General features: G+C 35.6%; 1 long non-coding RNA gene across 2 annotated transcripts; it reads left to right on the top strand.

Moving 5' to 3' along the window:
• Positions 1 to 10,334: 10,334 nt before the first annotated feature.
• On the top strand, positions 10,335 to 16,013 carry LOC311094243. 2 transcript variants are annotated; one of them, XR_014608616.1, is made up of 6 exons: positions 10,335 to 10,525; positions 10,772 to 10,881; positions 10,977 to 11,020; positions 12,125 to 12,189; positions 13,776 to 13,877; positions 15,667 to 16,013. It is a non-coding gene; the product is annotated as an uncharacterized lncRNA (long non-coding RNA). The 2 variants fall into 2 exon arrangements; XR_014608615.1 differs by lacking the exon at positions 13,776 to 13,877.
• The last annotated feature ends 1,286 nt before the right edge of the window (positions 16,014 to 17,299 follow it).

The following is a 17,299-nucleotide window of genomic DNA, read 5'->3' as shown; positions in this document are numbered from 1 at the left end:
CCTGTTTCCCGTGTGATCCTGCCTGTTTCCCGTGTGATCCTGCCTGTTTCCCGTGTGATCCTGCCTGTTTCCCGTGTGATCCTGCCTGTTTCCCGTGTGATCACGTTTCACTCGTATGTGTATGTGTATGTGTATGTGAGATAACATGTAATGTTTTCTTGTTGCATGTGGTTATAGTATCAAATATACTCCAGGGACAGGTTGTAGTGAGAGGTAGATGCTTCAGGTCAATGAGGAAGAGCGAGGAGCCTCACAAACTGGAGGTTTGACTTTAGACAGAATGCTGGTTGGCAAAAGTTCAAAAAGTTGCCCGTTCTTGTGTGTATGTGTATGTGTATGTGTAGTTTCTCGGAAGGAGATACTTTTGCAAGAGAACACAAATGTTTTGAGAGCAGATGCAAAGTTTCTTGGGGGAACAAAATGGGTTTATGAACATTAATTTCATGATGCAAAAAAAAATACCATGAATCTATAATATATATATAATTAAACATTACATTATTATTGTATGGCGGAAATAGTTTAGGAAAAAGTCACTATATGGCCACAAATATGTATATATAATTATTTTGTGGTGAATTATACAAACGTTTTAAGAAGCTACCAAATTAATTGTTTCTAGTCCACAGTATTCCTTTGTATGTCTTGGAAGGATGCAGTATGAAGTACACAGCATCTGTTTGAAAGCGATTACAGAACCTGGATGCTCTCTATTTCATTTCACACAATAGCCGCATCTGCAAGGCCAGGCTTCCATCCTTTCCTGCAGCTACTAATAGGAACATTGATGCATTGTCTCGCATGTTCTTGGTAACATCTTTTCATAGTGTTCCACAAGGTTTGCACTCACTGATTTTGTTTTGCATAAATCGTTTCTTATACTTTTTTTTTTTTTTTTGCACAGGAAGTTTAACAAGAACTTCAGCTTCTTGCTTGCTTCAGTTTAAGCCACGATGCATTCAGTAAAATTGTTTATAAACATATAGTTGTATTGACTTATTTTAAAACAATAATAATTGTCAGACACACTGGTTTAATCCAATGTCATTTGAAAAACAAATGCTTAAATATCTATACATGAGTGTTTCACATGCAGCTGTTTATGATACTAATTCAGTCAGTCATGCATTTTGGTGTAGGAACAGTAGACCTAGTAGGTTTTGGATTACTTACATTACTGTTGTTGAGTTTTTTTTTTGTTTTTTTTTACATTATTAGTAGATTAACTCATTTTGCAAAAAAGTGTATTCATAATGATAAATGCAATTCATAGGGTGACATGATGAAGTGCTTGAATACATTATAGACAATACAGCATTCTAGAATTGCTCTTAAAAAAAAAAATAGTACAGAGATGAGCTTTTAAAGCATTTAATTAGTGCATTAATAGTCGAGTGAGTCACTCACAGAAGAGTTGTGTCTTCGGGCATTTTGAGGGTAGAGAGGGATTCAGTTCTATAGATGGAAGATACACCATAAAGATACAGTGGTACTATATATATATGTATATATGTATATGTATGTATGTATGTATGTATGTATATATGTTGGTAGCATGCACGTTTAAAAATATGTAAAGCTAAACATAAATCTGCAATTTGCGGCTGATGTCACATTTGCTGTGGCAAAGCATTTCAATAAATTACATCATACAACCAGCCAATTACAATGTTTATGTCTTGAGGATGTGAATGAACCAGGAAGAGGTGAAAACATTAAAGGTAGTCATTTATTCAGTAATTTTTTCACCCTCATTTCCTCAAGAAAAACAAAAGGTGATGTTAGCAGAATGTTCAAGCTGACATGAGGGTGAGTAGATGATTCAGAATGTTCATTTTGGGATTATTAAAAAGAGTTGCTTTCTGAATGTGTAACCTTCAATCCAGTGTATGTTTGTTTACACAGGAACATCTAAAATATACATGTATTCGCTTTTAACAGATTTTGGTCCCACTTTGGTCCCACCAAAGCCACGCTTCCTTCAAAACACATGAACGTGTACAGCAGGGAGCAAACAAAAGTGTCACAAGAGACGTGTTAAGCAACAACTTTTAAATTAACAACAATAGCCATTATAAAATATAATAAGAAAAAACACAAGCAAACAATTCAGTCAAAATTACAAGCAGCACTCTAGTAGGCTACAGTATTTAAGTGAAATATAGCCTAGATATAAAGTTATGTAACTTAATTTTCCCCTTAACCAAAATCGATTTACTCTGGGACAAGTAATAGATTAATAAGACCAAATATTGCCCGTTTGATATACCCCAGAATTATATCTCATGTTTAACCACTATCTACATAGTAGAGCCAGTGGCAAATTCCCGAAGGACTGGCCGAGATGACGCTGTTCTATGCGAGTACATGAGCGCTGAACGGCTTCTGACGTCCTGGAGCTTGCATCTGCGAAAGCATGTAAACAGATTGTAATATAGGCACTATGATTATATATTAGTCACATATTTGAGGTCTAAATAACAACATTCCTGCCTGAAAAACTCTTAAAACTACATTTCATGACACAACAAAAGTAGTATTAAAAAACAAAAACAAATGATGGATTTGCTCGACCGCCATGACAGTCGCCGCAAGCGGAGTGATACAAACGCACGACTGGAAAAGGCTCTCAGCTAGTCAGATTCGAGAACCAGAAATAACTGTATGTCACATTCACCGCCTTCTTCCTCGTCTGTGTCTGCACTACACTTCCCAGAATCCTCCATCACCTTCACCTGCACATCGTCATCATCATCCTCATCACCTGTGTTCACCCATCATCATCTGCATCACCTGTCTTGTGTTCATCTGTGTGTATTTAAGTTCCTGGTCTTCACTTGTCTTTGGTCGGTTATTGTTTGTGCACTAGCACACTGTTTCGAGTTTGTTTGGATTTTTGCCTATGGAAATAAATATTGAGTATTTTTTATCTTCGCTTGACTTTTGTCGTCTTCTTCAACCCGCTGACGTTACAGAATAACCGACCCAAAACAAGTGGAGGAACACTTCAGCTTCATCTCTGTGGCTCAGGAGAGCCACGATCTCCTTAACTTCTCTAGAAAGTTTTTTCAGCTCGCCCTCATCAGTTCCCTGGAGGATGAAACCCTCAGCACCCTGTTCTGGATCGGGGCCACTTTCCATCGTCCCCTCAACCTCTCAGACACCACTGGACTATGCTGGAAAGAGACGGTAATCCGGTGTCTGGAGAGCGTTGCGCCCCGGTCTGGAACGCCACCCAACCCAGCTCATCACGCCAGTCCAGCCGAGTCCGCACTTCACGCCAGTCCAGCCGAGCCCGCACTTCACGCCAGTCCAGCCGAGCCCGCACTTCACGCCAGATCTGCCGAGCCCAAGGCAGTATGCGTCATGCCCGCCGCCCCTGAGACCAGCTCAAAGCCCTCTTTGCCGCTGGTTCCGTCCAGCTCAAAGTCCTCTTCACCGCTGGTCCCGTCCAGCTCAAAGCCCTCTTCGCCGCTGGTTCCGTCCAGCTCAAAGCCCCCTTCGCCGCTGATCCCATCCAGCTCAAAGCCCCCTTCGCCGCTGGTCCCGCCCAGCACAGAGCCTTCGCCGCTGGTCCCGCCCAGCACAGAGCCTTCGCCGCTGGTCCCGCCCAGCACAGAGCTTTCGCCGCTGGTGCCGTCCAGCCCAACGCCTTCACCGCTGGTCCCGTCCAGCACAGAGCCCTCACCACTGGTCCCGTCCAGCCCAGAGCCAGCGCATCATGTCAGCCCTGCCGAGCCTGCGTATCACGTCCCGTCTGCCCAACTGGAGACTGTTCTCATCCCGTCTGCCCAGCCAGAGACTGAGCCTGTCCCGGTCCCAGTTCCTGTCCCAGAGGCTTGTCTTGACGCCGTCACTCTCCCCAATAAATTTTTTTTGGGGGGGGCCATAGGTCCTCACCGTGGCCACCCAAGGGCCCACGGCCACCAGAAGGGTCTTCTCCGCCATGGCCGCCCGAAGGGTCTTCTCCACCATGGCCACCCGAAGGGTCTCCTCCGCCATGGTCCCCTACTCAGCCTGCACTGCCATGGTCCCCTGCTCAGCCTGCACCGCCATGGCCCCCTGCTCAGCCTGCTCAGCGATTACCATCCTGGAGTCTCCTGTCTGTCCTGTCCCTGTTCTCCCTCTGGTCACTGACTCCAGGATGCCCCCCCCCCCCCCCCCCCCTCCCTCCCAGGTTCTGCCAACTAAGGCGCGGGTCGCGCCTAGCGGGAGGGGGGAGTTATGTCACATTCACAGCCTGTGTTCATCTGTGTGTGTATTTAAGTTCCTGGTCTTCACTTGTCTTTGGTCGGTTATTGTTTGTGCACTAGCACACTGTTTCGAGTTTGTTTGGATTTTTGCCTATGGAAATAAATATTGAGTATTTTGTATCTTCACTTGACCTTCGTCTTCTTCAACCTGCTGACGTTACACTGTATATATCAGACATCCCATTTTTCCCGGGACTGTCCCATATTTCACCTCTATTTTTAGTGTCCTGACTTTTTATGAAAAAAAATCATGTTTTGTCCCATATTTTTCTTTCCTAAATTGTCTTTGCTAGGTGATCATAGTAGCAGTCCTCTGTCATGCCAGAATAGCCTCATCAAAGGTATAGCCAATCTCGTCATTGTACATTTTGCAGAACAAAATTTCCAGTCCGATCCAATTCCAATCACAATTCATTATCGATAAACTTGCAGTTAGTGAAGGTGGGATATTAGAGACCATGGAGGAGGTCAGACGAAAAGATGTCAAAGAAGCATCTGTGCAGCTACATTTATCAAGGATCTTCAAAAATAGTTTATCAAGTTATTATGCGCTGTAAGTTGTGAAAAAAGATCTCAATGTAGTATCACGCTGAATGACACCAGAAGTGTGCAATCCCGAATTCAATCATGTGGAGTATCTCACGTAAATACACTTGGTTATGGCTCAAGTGAACTTAACCATTCTGTCCCATATTCCACCATGAGAAACCTGGTCACCCTACATTATGTAGACAATCGTTTCCTCTTAATTCACTGAACCACAAAATGTTTTTTTTCTCTCTCTCTCTCTCTCTCTCTCTCTCTCTCTCTCTCTCTCTCTCATTCATTCAGCAAAATATTAAATTATTTATTGTCTATTGACCATCCCAGCTAGCAGGGAACGTTCTCAGAACTTTCGCTAACATTCCCTACAAGTTTGGTTAATGTTCTAAAGAAAACATTTGAATGTAATGTTTACTGAACATTTTAAGGATGTTTTCTCATTTTAAAAAATGTTCCTATAACGTTATATGAAAACTAAGATATAACATTTTAACTGCAACATTCAAAAGATGTTTTGGGAATGTTTCTGAAATAACAAGTTGTACTATGATCTCAAAATATCATTGTCCCTATGTTTCATTATAACGAAAGAAGAACGTTCTCTCTGTCACGTTAGGAAAACGTTTTGAGGATATCATTGAGAGATGAGATGTTGAATGTTCTTTATAAAACGTTATTTTAATGTGACGAGTTAACAAAATTATAACATTTTATTTGCAACATTTTGAGAATATTTTGGGAATGTTGTTAAAGTTAAAGTTTGTACAATGATCTCAATATAACATTGTCCCAATGTTTCATAAAAACAAAAGAAGAACATTCTCTCTGTCACATTTGTAGAATATTTTGAGGATATCATTGAGAGATGATATGTTGAATGTTCTTTATAAAACGTTCTTCTAATGTGACGAGTTAACACAATTAGAACATTTTACTTGCAACATTTTGAGCATATTTTGGGAATGTTGTTAAAGTTAAAGTTTGTACAATGATCTCAAAATAACGTTGTCTTAATGTTTTGTCATAACAAAAGAAGAATGTTCTCTCTGTCACGTTAGGAAAATGTTTTGAGGATATCATTGAGAGATGAGATGTTTATTGTTCTTTATAAAACGTTCTTCTAATGTGACGAGTTAACACAATTAGAACATTTTACCTGCAACATTTTGAGCATATTTTGGGAATGTTGTTAAAGTTAAAGTTTGTACAATGATCTCAAAATAACATTGTCCCAATGTTTCATAAAAACAAAAGAGGAACATTCTCTCTGTCACATTAGGAAAATGTTTTGAGGATATCATTGAGAGATGAGATGTTTATTGTTCTTTATAAAACGTTCTTTTAATGTGACGAGTTAACAAAATTATAACATTTTATTTGCAACATTTTGAGCATATTTTGGGAATGTTGTTTAAGTTAAAGTTTGTACAATGATCTCAAAATAACGTTGTCTTAATGTTTTGTCATAACAAAAGAAGAACGTTCTCTCTGTCACATTTGTAGAATGTTTTGAGGATATCATTGAGAGATGAGATGTTTATTGTTCTTTATAAAACGTTCTTCTAATGTGACGAGTTAACACAATTAGAACATTTTACTTGCAACATTTTGAGCATATTTTGGGAATGTTGCTAAAGTTAAAGTTTGTACAATGATCTCAAAATAACATTGTCCCAATGTTTCATGATAACAAAAGAAGAACATTCCACTTGCAACATTTTGAGCATATTCTGGGAATGTTGTTAAAGTTAAAGTTTGTACAATGATCTCAATATAACATTGTCCCAATGTTTCATAAAAACAAAAGAAGAACATTCTCTCTGTCACATTTGTAGAATATTTTGAGGATATCATTGAGAGATGATATGTTGAATGTTCTTTATAAAACGTTCTTCTAATGTGACGAGTTAACACAATTAGAACATTTTACCTGCAACATTTTGAGCATATTTTGGAAATGTTGTTAAAGTTAAAGTTTGTACAATGATCTCAATATAACATTGTCCCAATGTTTCATGATAACAAAAGAAGAACATTCTACTTGCAACATTTTGAGCATATTTTGGGAATGTTGCTAAAGTTAGAGTTTGTACAATGATCTCAATATAACATTGTCCCAATGTTTCATGATAACAAAAGAAGAACATTCTACTTGCAACATTTTGAGCATATTTTGGGAATGTTGTTAAAGTCAAAGTTTGTACAATGATCTCAATATAACATTGTCCCAATGTTTCATAAAAACAAAAGAGGAACATTCTCTCTGTCACATTTGTAGAATATTTTGAGGATATCATTGAGAGATGATATGTTGAATGTTCTTTATAAAACGTTCTTCTAATGTGACGAGTTAACACAATTAGAACATTTTACCTGCAACATTTTGAGCATATTTTGGAAATGTTGTTAAAGTTAAAGTTTGTACAATGATCTCAATATAACATTGTCCCAATGTTTCATGATAACAAAAGAAGAACATTCTACTTGCAACATTTTGAGCATATTTTGGGAATGTTGTTAAAGTTAAAGTTTGTACAATGATCTCAATATAACATTGTCCCAATGTTTCATGATAACAAAAGAAGAACATTCTACTTGCAACATTTTGAGCATATTTTGGGAATGTTGCTAAAGTTAGAGTTTGTACAATGATCTCAATATAACATTGTCCCAATGTTTCATAAAAACAAAAGAAGAACGTTCTCTCTGTCACGTTAGGAAAATGTTTTGAGGATATCATTGAGAGATGAGATGTTGAATGTTCTTCATAAAACGTTCTTCTAATGTGACGAGTTAACACAATTAGAACATTTTATTTGCAACATTTTGAGCATATTTTGGGAATGTTGTTAAAGTTAAAGTTTGGACAATGATCTTAAAATAACATTGTCCCAATGTTTCATGATAACAAAAGAAGAGCATTCTACTTGCAACATTTTGAGGATATTTTGGGAATGTTATTAAAGTTCAAGTTTGTACAATGATCTCAATATAACATTGTCCCAATGTTTCATAAAACCAAAAGAAGAACAATTCTCTCTGTCACATTAGGAAAATGTTTTGAGGATACCATTGAGAGATGAGATGTTTATTGTTCTTTATAAAACGTTATTTTAATGTGACGAGTTAACAAAATTATAACATTTTATTTGCAACATTTTGAGCATATTTTGGGAATGTTGTTTAAGTTAAAGTTTGTACAATGATCTCAAAATAACGTTGTCTTAATGTTTTGTCATAACAAAAGAAGAACGTTCTCTCTGTCACATTTGTAGAATGTTTTGAGGATATCATTGAGAGATGAGATGTTTATTGTTCTTTATAAAATGTTCTTCTAATGTGACGAGTTAACACAATTAGAACATTTTACTTGCAACATTTTGAGCATATTTTGGGAATGTTGCTAAAGTTAAAGTTTGTACAATGATCTCAATATAACATTGTCCCAATGTTTCATGATAACAAAAGAAGAACATTCTACTTGCAACATTTTGAGCATATTTTGGGAATGTTGTTAAAGTTAAAGTTTGTACAATGATCTCAATATAACATTGTCCCAATGTTTTGTCATAACAAAAGAAGAACATTCTCTCTGTCACATTAGGAAAATGTTTTGAGGATATCATTGAGAGATGAGATGTTGAATGTTCTTTATAAAACGTTCTTGTAATGTTATGTGTTAACACAATTAGAACATTTTAATTGCAACATTTTAAGGATGTTTTGAGGATGTTGTTGAGATAACAGATTATATAATGTTCTCAGTAAAACATTGGCACAATGTTCCATAATAACAGAGGAGGAACATTATCAAATCAACGTTCGTAAAATGTTTTGAGGATATCACTGAGACCTGAGATGATGAGTGTTTTTAAAAAAAATTCTTGTAATGTGACGTGTTAACAAAACTAGAACATTTTAAATGTAACATTTAGCAATCAAACTACACAATTATTGTTAAATTGAGCTTGCTGGTCTGACAGCAGGCCAACAGGGTTCACGATGGAACATATGGTGCATTTAAGTCCTCCTGGGAAGTTTGTATTCATGAGGTTTTACAATTTTGTTTAATGTTTTAAATTAATGAAGCCACTGTAAACTTTATCATCACATATTATACTGTTACATATTAATGCTATCATATTTTGTGCAGGCATTAGCTTACTTCATTGTCACTGCTGAATACCTAAGTATAGTGGTATCCCACAATGTTTCCCACTGACACACCCCTAACTCTTCAAGATCGGGGTTAAAGAAAATCCTGAGCTTCCTACTCATATTCTCATCATTGTGTTGGCGTTCAACTTGTAAATACGATCTTTATGACATGACTTGAATGCACCAATAGCTCTAGCTTAATTAGGGACAATCCATACAAACACTCTTTGCTAAAATACATTACAGACTGTCACAGTAAGAAGTTATTCGTCCTGTATCAACGCTAAAGGCCTAACCACTGCAGTCAACACCTTGGAGTATCCATGCTGTTAAATAAAAGTCTGTAGACAAGGGTTAGGGTTAGGGTTAACCTTAACCCTTAATTTCTAACCCAGACCCGGTTTCACAGAGTTTAGATTAAGCCAGGATTAGGCCTTAGTGCATTTAATTAGCTTTTAAAAATGTGCCTTAGAAAAAAGAAAAAGAAACATTACTGGTGTGCATCTTGAGACAAAATAATGGCACCGACATATTTTAAGATATGTCAGTGCAAGTTGCTTTCAGGTAAAACAGCTCAAACGTGCATTTTAGTCTGGGACTACAGGCTTAAACCTTGCCTGTGAAACCCGGGGTATATGTTGCAACTTGTATAGAATTATGCCAATGTTAGCAAAGTGTTGTGTTGGACAGAGGATTAACCCTAAACCAACAGGTTGTGTAACAGTGCCACACAGGGTGAAAAGCAAGTTGACATTATTAGGCATAAGAGTGTTTCTAAAGGAAAGGTCAATATTTTGTTAAAGTGCAAAAGGATCATTATGGGTCACATGAATGTATCTCTAATGTTACCATGATACCAATCCATTAGTTTTTCATGTAGGTAGGTATACAGAATTGTATATGAATAGCCTATACATATGCAATGTTTGCTCTGTTTAATATATAATATGTTTGCTCTTTTAAACTGCTGTTTGGCAGAGCAGTGGTAAATATATGTTGTTATACATGGTATATATTATTTGTGTAATTTATTATTATTATTTATATGTTATTGTAAGTTTATTTATTTTTTATCATGCACTGCAATGAAGACACCATTTAACCAATTGATTAAATATAACAGCCAGCTTACAAATACAACTAAATAAATAGCCGTGCACATTTTTTTCATATTCTTTCTTTTAAAACATGTAATCTTTTCCTGTAATTGCAATGTTACCACATTATTGGCTGTCTCTTCGAGTTGTTTTGAGCATGATTGGTTATTCAGACTGTCATCCAGGAATCTGGCCAATGGCAACTATGCGCGCCTTTTACTGGTCAAGTTTGAAGTTTGAATATTCGTCTGTTAGAGTGAGAGTGTGTGTGTGTGTGTGTGTGCGCGCGCTGCTGCTGCTCGGGATCTTCAGTACTAGCCTCCTTCGGTTCTGTGGCTTTTACATTGTTTAAAACATGGATTATTTTGCATCGTACTGTTACATTTTTATTTTGAGCGAGTTGCGGGATGTAAATGGACAACGAATTTTAACAACGTAGCCTACGTGTAACGGACATATTGCAATCTGCGGAAGGTAAATAACTTTATTTTATATAAAAATACATTCTGCTACATCAAAATATAGTGTGTTAAATTGAGAAGCTAATTTTAAATGCGACTAGAGCAATATCGATATTATGTCAATGTTTCAGGCTGCATGTGTAACGTTAGGCTAAATATTGTCAGCTAAGTTAGTTTTTGATAAAAATAAATAAAAATAAACCTCAGCATAGTCTGAGCTTTACAATGAGTGAACTGAGAACATTGTGTCTTTATACAGAGAGGAACTCGACCCACACTATGAAAACTAGGCTTTTGAATGATCGCGGGATATCGGCCTAACGTTACCGTCAAAATGATGAGTCATCATCATAATATGTTTTTGAGCTGGTGAGTAAAAATTTGCAAGCTTTTTATGTCTCTTTTAGTAAGTAAATACAAATAGCTAATAATATTGCTGTATGTGTGTGTGTCCCATTATCCAGGAATTTTGGGAATAAATTATCCAGCCACATGATCTTCAGTTGCGGTGAGTATTGTCATAGTAAAATACACGTGAAATAGAGGCAGAACATGTAAACTCTGCTCAAAGGCACACTGGTCCAAACCCTCCAGTCAAAATTGTACCTGTCTTCTTGATATGAGTTTTTATGGGCCTAGCTGACCCAAACATAAATGTCCTTTCAAAATGAAATTATTTTCAAACCTGTATGACTTCTGTGAAACACAAGAATGTTGGGAATAAAACAACATTGGAACCCATTTTATGGAAACAAATGTTCCCAATGTTTCATGATAACAAAAGAAGAACATTCTACTTGCAACATTTTGAGCATATTTTGGGAATGTTGCTAAAGTTAAAGTTGTACAATGATCTCAATATAACATTGTCCCAATGTTTCATGATAACAAAAGAAGAACATTCTCTCTGTCACGTTAGGGAAATGTTTTGAGGATATCATTGAGAGATGAGATGTTGAATGTTCTTCATAAAACGTTCTTCTAATGTGACAAGTTAACACAATTAGAACATTTTACTTGCAACATTTTGAAAAAATAAAATAAAATAAACCTCAGCATAGGAGCTTTACAATGAGGGAACTGAGAACATTGTGTCTTTATACATAACATAAATGTCCTTTCAAAATGAAATTATTTTCAAACCTGTATGACTTACTTCTCTGAAACACAAGAATGTTGGGAATTAAACAACATTGGAACCCATTTTATGAAAAAAAAAAAAAAAAACAGTGAAGTCATTTCTCAAGATATCTTAATTAAGGTTATACAAAATAAATTCATACAGTTTTGGAACAACATGGAGTACCGGTAAATAACGATAGAGAGTCTATTTTTTGGATGAGCTGTTCTTTTTAGGACATGTTCCCAGGGTCCTTTGCTAAATTAACCATGGTTTTTATTATAGTAAAGTGTAGAAACAATATTTTTATGGTGGATTGATTACAATAATTTATTACCATTTAGTTAGTGTAGCAAAACCATGGTTAATGTTAGTAAGGGTTCTCCAGATTTATATAGCCTAACACTTAAGGAAAACATAAAAAATGGTCCTATGTCACCCAGATCAATAGTCTGTTAACACACATTAACACACTTTTTACATTTTCTTAAGATCAAGCATTGGACCAATGTTTACGGAGCAGAACAGGCACCAACAGAGAAACAAGTCCATCACTAGTAAGTATCCACTGCATTTTATAAAACCGTAGTCAATTTTAAACGCACAATGCACTCCAAAATAAAAATTATCTATTTTTTTCTCCCTCGTGCCAGATTTATATCTGTCCCAGATTTATATCTGACTTTCTTTCCACAGAGATTTTTAGAAAAATGATCATTAAAGAGAATCATATAAAGAGAAATGTGGGAGGAGCTTGAATTTATTGCCTAGCCCTGTTTGTTTGAACCGCGAGAGCCGTCAAAGCTTATGCTACTCCTATGTCATGCACCGACAAGAGCCTTTTATAGTCAACACGTCGGACGCAAGCAACTTGCAGTTTTGCCCCCACCAACAACGCATAGTATTGCATACAACGGTGCGTCGCGTATCAAAAACTGGGACGACACATTTTTCTACTCATAGACGCATATGGCGGCCGAAGTGTAGTGATGCGTAGCCTTGCAGGCGCATATGCGTATCGATGCGTTGACTAACTCTTTGGGCGTAATTTGACTTGCATATGGCTGTCTGCTGGAAGCTAGTTATTTAAGTCGATAAAATTATAAATATGGTAGGGCTGGGGGAATTAACACGTTAATCTTCGCGATTAATTTGAGATGCTTAACGAGGTTATAAAAAAAATGCAATTAACGCAGCACTTTTTTTGCCTCATTTTAATGACTTCCTGTTGCGGAAAAGGCTGCAAAATATGCCGTCCCGCCCCTCCGTGTTCGGCGATCAGGTTTTATTCTCGCGCAGCTTTCATGAGCGGGTCTTTTCCGCTCCGCGCTCTCCATTCCGTGTGTGTGTGTCGGCGCACTGACACACACACACAACACTGAGCAAACATTGAGCTCTTTGCTCAATGTTCTGCTCCGTGTTTGCGCTGCGCGTTCTGCTCTGTCGTTAACGGCCCAAACGCTCCAATCATGTACCGATCACGCACTGGAAAAGCAAAGTCAAATAACGTGAAATTTCTCAGTAGTAGACTTCTGTGAAATAGCCCTACTGAGCTGGTATAGTCATGCTGACAACAATGGTAAAATTACCTGCTCTGATCACATGCTCTTGTAATAATAGCTTTGTAGGACTATGTTTTATTTTGATAATTAGAAAAAAAAAATTATAATAATAAATTGTTAAATTTATTATGTTGATTGATTATTGAAAATAATAATATATTGATATATTGATGTTTAATATTATTTTAATACAGGGCTATTTTCTGTTCCTTTTTTTCCTTTTTGTTGTTTAATTAGGTTATTCTAAGTTTAAATATTGATGATTACAAGCTTGGGGGAAATGCAATTAATTGCATTTAATTACAGCAAATTGTGTAAATAATCAGTTACTTTTTTTAATCGATTCCCAGCCCTAAAATATAAAATATGGATATGTTTCTTACACAAACGCATCACTTCGCTTCACCTTTCGCCTTTATTAACCTGCCAGAGCCGTGTGGAGTACTTTTATCATGGATGGATGCATTTTTATGGACTTGTCAAAAAAATCCCACAGGGAGCTACAGAATAAGAAATCTTTGAAGTCCACTTTTTTACTGTCTGTTTCCATCAGTAAAATTACATTTTTTTTTTTCTCTCAGAATTGTGAGGCAAGAACACACAATTGCAAGAAAATATCAGAATTGTGAGCTGTCTTTTTTACTCCCCTCAGAATTCACCCTTCGAGGGAGTTTGATTGACAGGTATTTTTTACATTTTTATTTTACCAAAAATATTTTTTTCTAAAAAAATTACACAAATTAAACGTTGAGACTTTGTTTCAACTTTCATATCAAAAGTAACCTGCTCTGTCTTGTCTCTGCGTTTAAACGTTTCAGCGTTTTTTCTGTGATCCGCAATGTATTTTTCATTGCGTGACAATATGATGTGTGGCGTGAGAGCGCCATGGCTTGTTGAACATAGCAACAGTAACTAAAGGGGGCGGGTCTTTGCAAATTGCATTAACCATGGCTGCCTGTTAATTATCACTGGACTACTTCGCTCTCGCATCTCCCAAAAGTAAATTTTTTTTTGTTTTCTTGATTCCATTTGAATGGTTTAATTAAATTGCTATAACCAATTATTTAAAATGTAATGATTTAAGCAAAACGTTCTTCAAAGGTTAAACCAAACTTTTATTTGACGGATTGCCGTGTAGACCTTTGAGTTTCTCTGTGTTTTATGATATGATGATAGTTTTTCTCAAATGAAGCTAAAATGCTGCTGAAGTGACTCTCAGAGCAGCTGTATTGATGAAGTGCATTAATGTTCTCATATAGAAACGACAGCAAAAAAAAAATAAGCCAGAATTGCTTTTTTTTTCTCAGGTTTTACTAATTTATCCTGTGATTCTGACTTTCAAACGGCCAATTGCGAGTTTATATCTCGCACTTCTGAGAAAAAAAAGTTTGAATTGTGATTCGCAATTACCTTTTTTAAAAATTGTATTCCATGGCGGAAACAAGCTTTCATATGCACAGACAGTAGCTCACATTTAACATGCAGATTGTGCGCACACAGAAACCTACTGGAGCACAAAAAGTTAGTGTCAACACTGTCCTGTGATTTCTCAATAAGAAACAGAAGTTATAGCATATTTTTCTTTCTGCTTTTGAAGTAACTAAAACTTACAGCTTAGCTAATAGCAAAGAGACGATTCACAGGTATGATTAAATCACACTAGAAATTGTTCTATCTCAAATGCAGTACTACTTTATCTGTATCTGATTTAAAACAAGCAGAAATCTGTAAGAAATGTAACAATCCATAGACAATATAACTGATGAAAATGAGCTGTTACATCAGAGCAAAAGCATCGTGGGCAGTGCTGTGACATGCTGCAGCTGTGCTCAAGGCTACCTGAGTTCGAGGTTCACACTTCTCAAGCCAAGTTTGTAGTTTGTTAAAATAATTTAGCCTCTAGTTGTGTTATTAAAGGGATACTCCACTTTTTTTGGAAATAGGCTCATTTTACAACTCCCCCAGAGTTAAACAGTTGAGTTTTACCGTTTTCGAATCCATTCAGCCGAGTTTCTGATATTTGGAAGAATATCAGTAACCAGACAGTTTCTGGTCTCATTGACTTCCATAGTAGGAAAAAATATATACTATGGAAGTCAATGAGACCAGAAACTGTCTGGTTACTGACATTCTTCTAAATATCAGAAACTCGGCTGAATGGATTAGAAAACGGTAAAACTCAACTGTTTAACTCTGGGGGAGTTATAAAATGAGCCTATTTCCAAAAAAAGTGGAGTATCCCTTTAACATGTATATAATGGATTAAGTATATGTTTTAAATTACAGAAACAAAATAGATACTCATAAGGTATCATATTTATACTTTTAAATAAACTAATCTAATTAATTTCTGATTAATAATTAGGCTGGCTAATTTTGAAAGTTTTCAAAGTCAATATTGCTTGTGATCTTAATATGTAATATGTATTTGTATTATTTTTGTTTACACTGTTGCATGATCTTCTTTTATAGGCTATGAGGAAAAACTCTACCATGCACACAGAGAATGGAGCTCAATTCTGCTAACTGGGATAGCAGCTGAAAAAGAAGAAGAGAAGAACAGTAGAACACCTATTAATGCAGATGACTTTATTCTTTTTCTGCAAGAACCAAGACAACCAAAGACTGATGATGAGCGCTCTGAGCAAACAGCAGTCAAGACGTGTGATTGCACATTGGACTTTACTGAGTTCTTCATTTAATGTTGGGCATCTACTGTACGCAGAACTTCTAATAATTTATGTGAATGCCATTCATAAACCTGTTAGATTTTTGTTTTATTTTAGAGATTAATAAAATTGTATGTTTTAACAATGTTATAGCTAAGCATTTTTTATGTTTAAGAGAACATTTTGGGAACAAAAATAAAACTTCCCACTAAAAAATTTATAAGAATGTTAAGTAGTATTTTTAAGAGTATTTTTAGAGAATGTTATCCTAACTTTTAGAAGAACGTTCTAAGAATAAAAATAAAACTTCCTGCTAAAAACTTTATAAGACTAAAGGGATAATGTTCTAAAAATGTTATGATTAAACATTTATAGAAGGTCATCATCACAAAACATTTTTAGAGTGTTCTTAGAGAATGTTATCCTACCTTTTAGGAGAAATAATGTTCTAACAATATTATTATTAAGCATTTTTATAATGTTGTAAAAAAAAATGTTATCTGAACTTTTAAAAGAACATTCTGGGAACAAAAATAAAAACACCCCCTGAAAACTTTCTAAGAACGTTAGAGAATAATGTTGTAAGAATGGTACACCTAAACATTTTAATAATGTTTTTAAATAATGTTATCCGAACATTTAAAAGAACATTCTGGGAACAAAAATAAAACTATCCGCTTACAACATTATAAGAACGTTAGAGAATAATGTTATAAGAATGTTATTACTAAACATTTTAATAATGTTTTTAGAAAATGTTCTCTAAACATTTAAAAAAACATTCTGGGAACAAAAATAAAACTACCCGCTGAAAACGTTCTATGAACATTAGAGAATAATGTTATAAGAACGTTATTACTAAACATTTTAATAATGTTTTTAAAAAAATGTTATCCGAACATTTATAAGAACATTCTGGGAACAAAAATAAAACTACACGCTAAAAACATTATAAGAACGTCAGAGAATAATGTTATAAAAATGTTACTACTAAACATTTTAATAATGTTTTTAGAAAATGTTCTCTAAACATTTAAAAAAACATTCTGGGAACACAAATAAAACTACCCGCTGAAAACGTTCTGAGAAAATTAGAGAATAATGTTAAAAGAATGTTACTACTAAACATTTTAATAATGTTTTTAAAGAATGTTCTCCAAACTTTTAAAAGAACATTCTGGGAACAAAACTAAAACTAGCCGCTGAAAACTTTCTAAGAACGTTAGAGAATAATGTTAAAAGAATGTTACTACTAAACATTTTAATAATGTTTTTAAAGAATGTTCTCCAAACTTTTAAAAGAACATTCTGGGAACAAAACTAAAACTAGCCGCTGAAAACATTTATAGAACAATACATGCTAATGTTCTTAGAACATTTTTAGAACAAAAAATTTCTAGCTGGGATATCGTCGCTGCCCGATGAAACTCACGTAG

Source organism: Abramis brama, assembly GCF_963993115.1.
Source record: "Abramis brama genome assembly, chromosome: 12".
NCBI classification, from domain to species: domain Eukaryota; kingdom Metazoa; phylum Chordata; class Actinopteri; order Cypriniformes; family Leuciscidae; genus Abramis; species Abramis brama.
The sequence above is the reverse complement of the archived record's forward strand: the minus strand, read 5'-3'. Positions and strand labels throughout refer to the sequence as shown.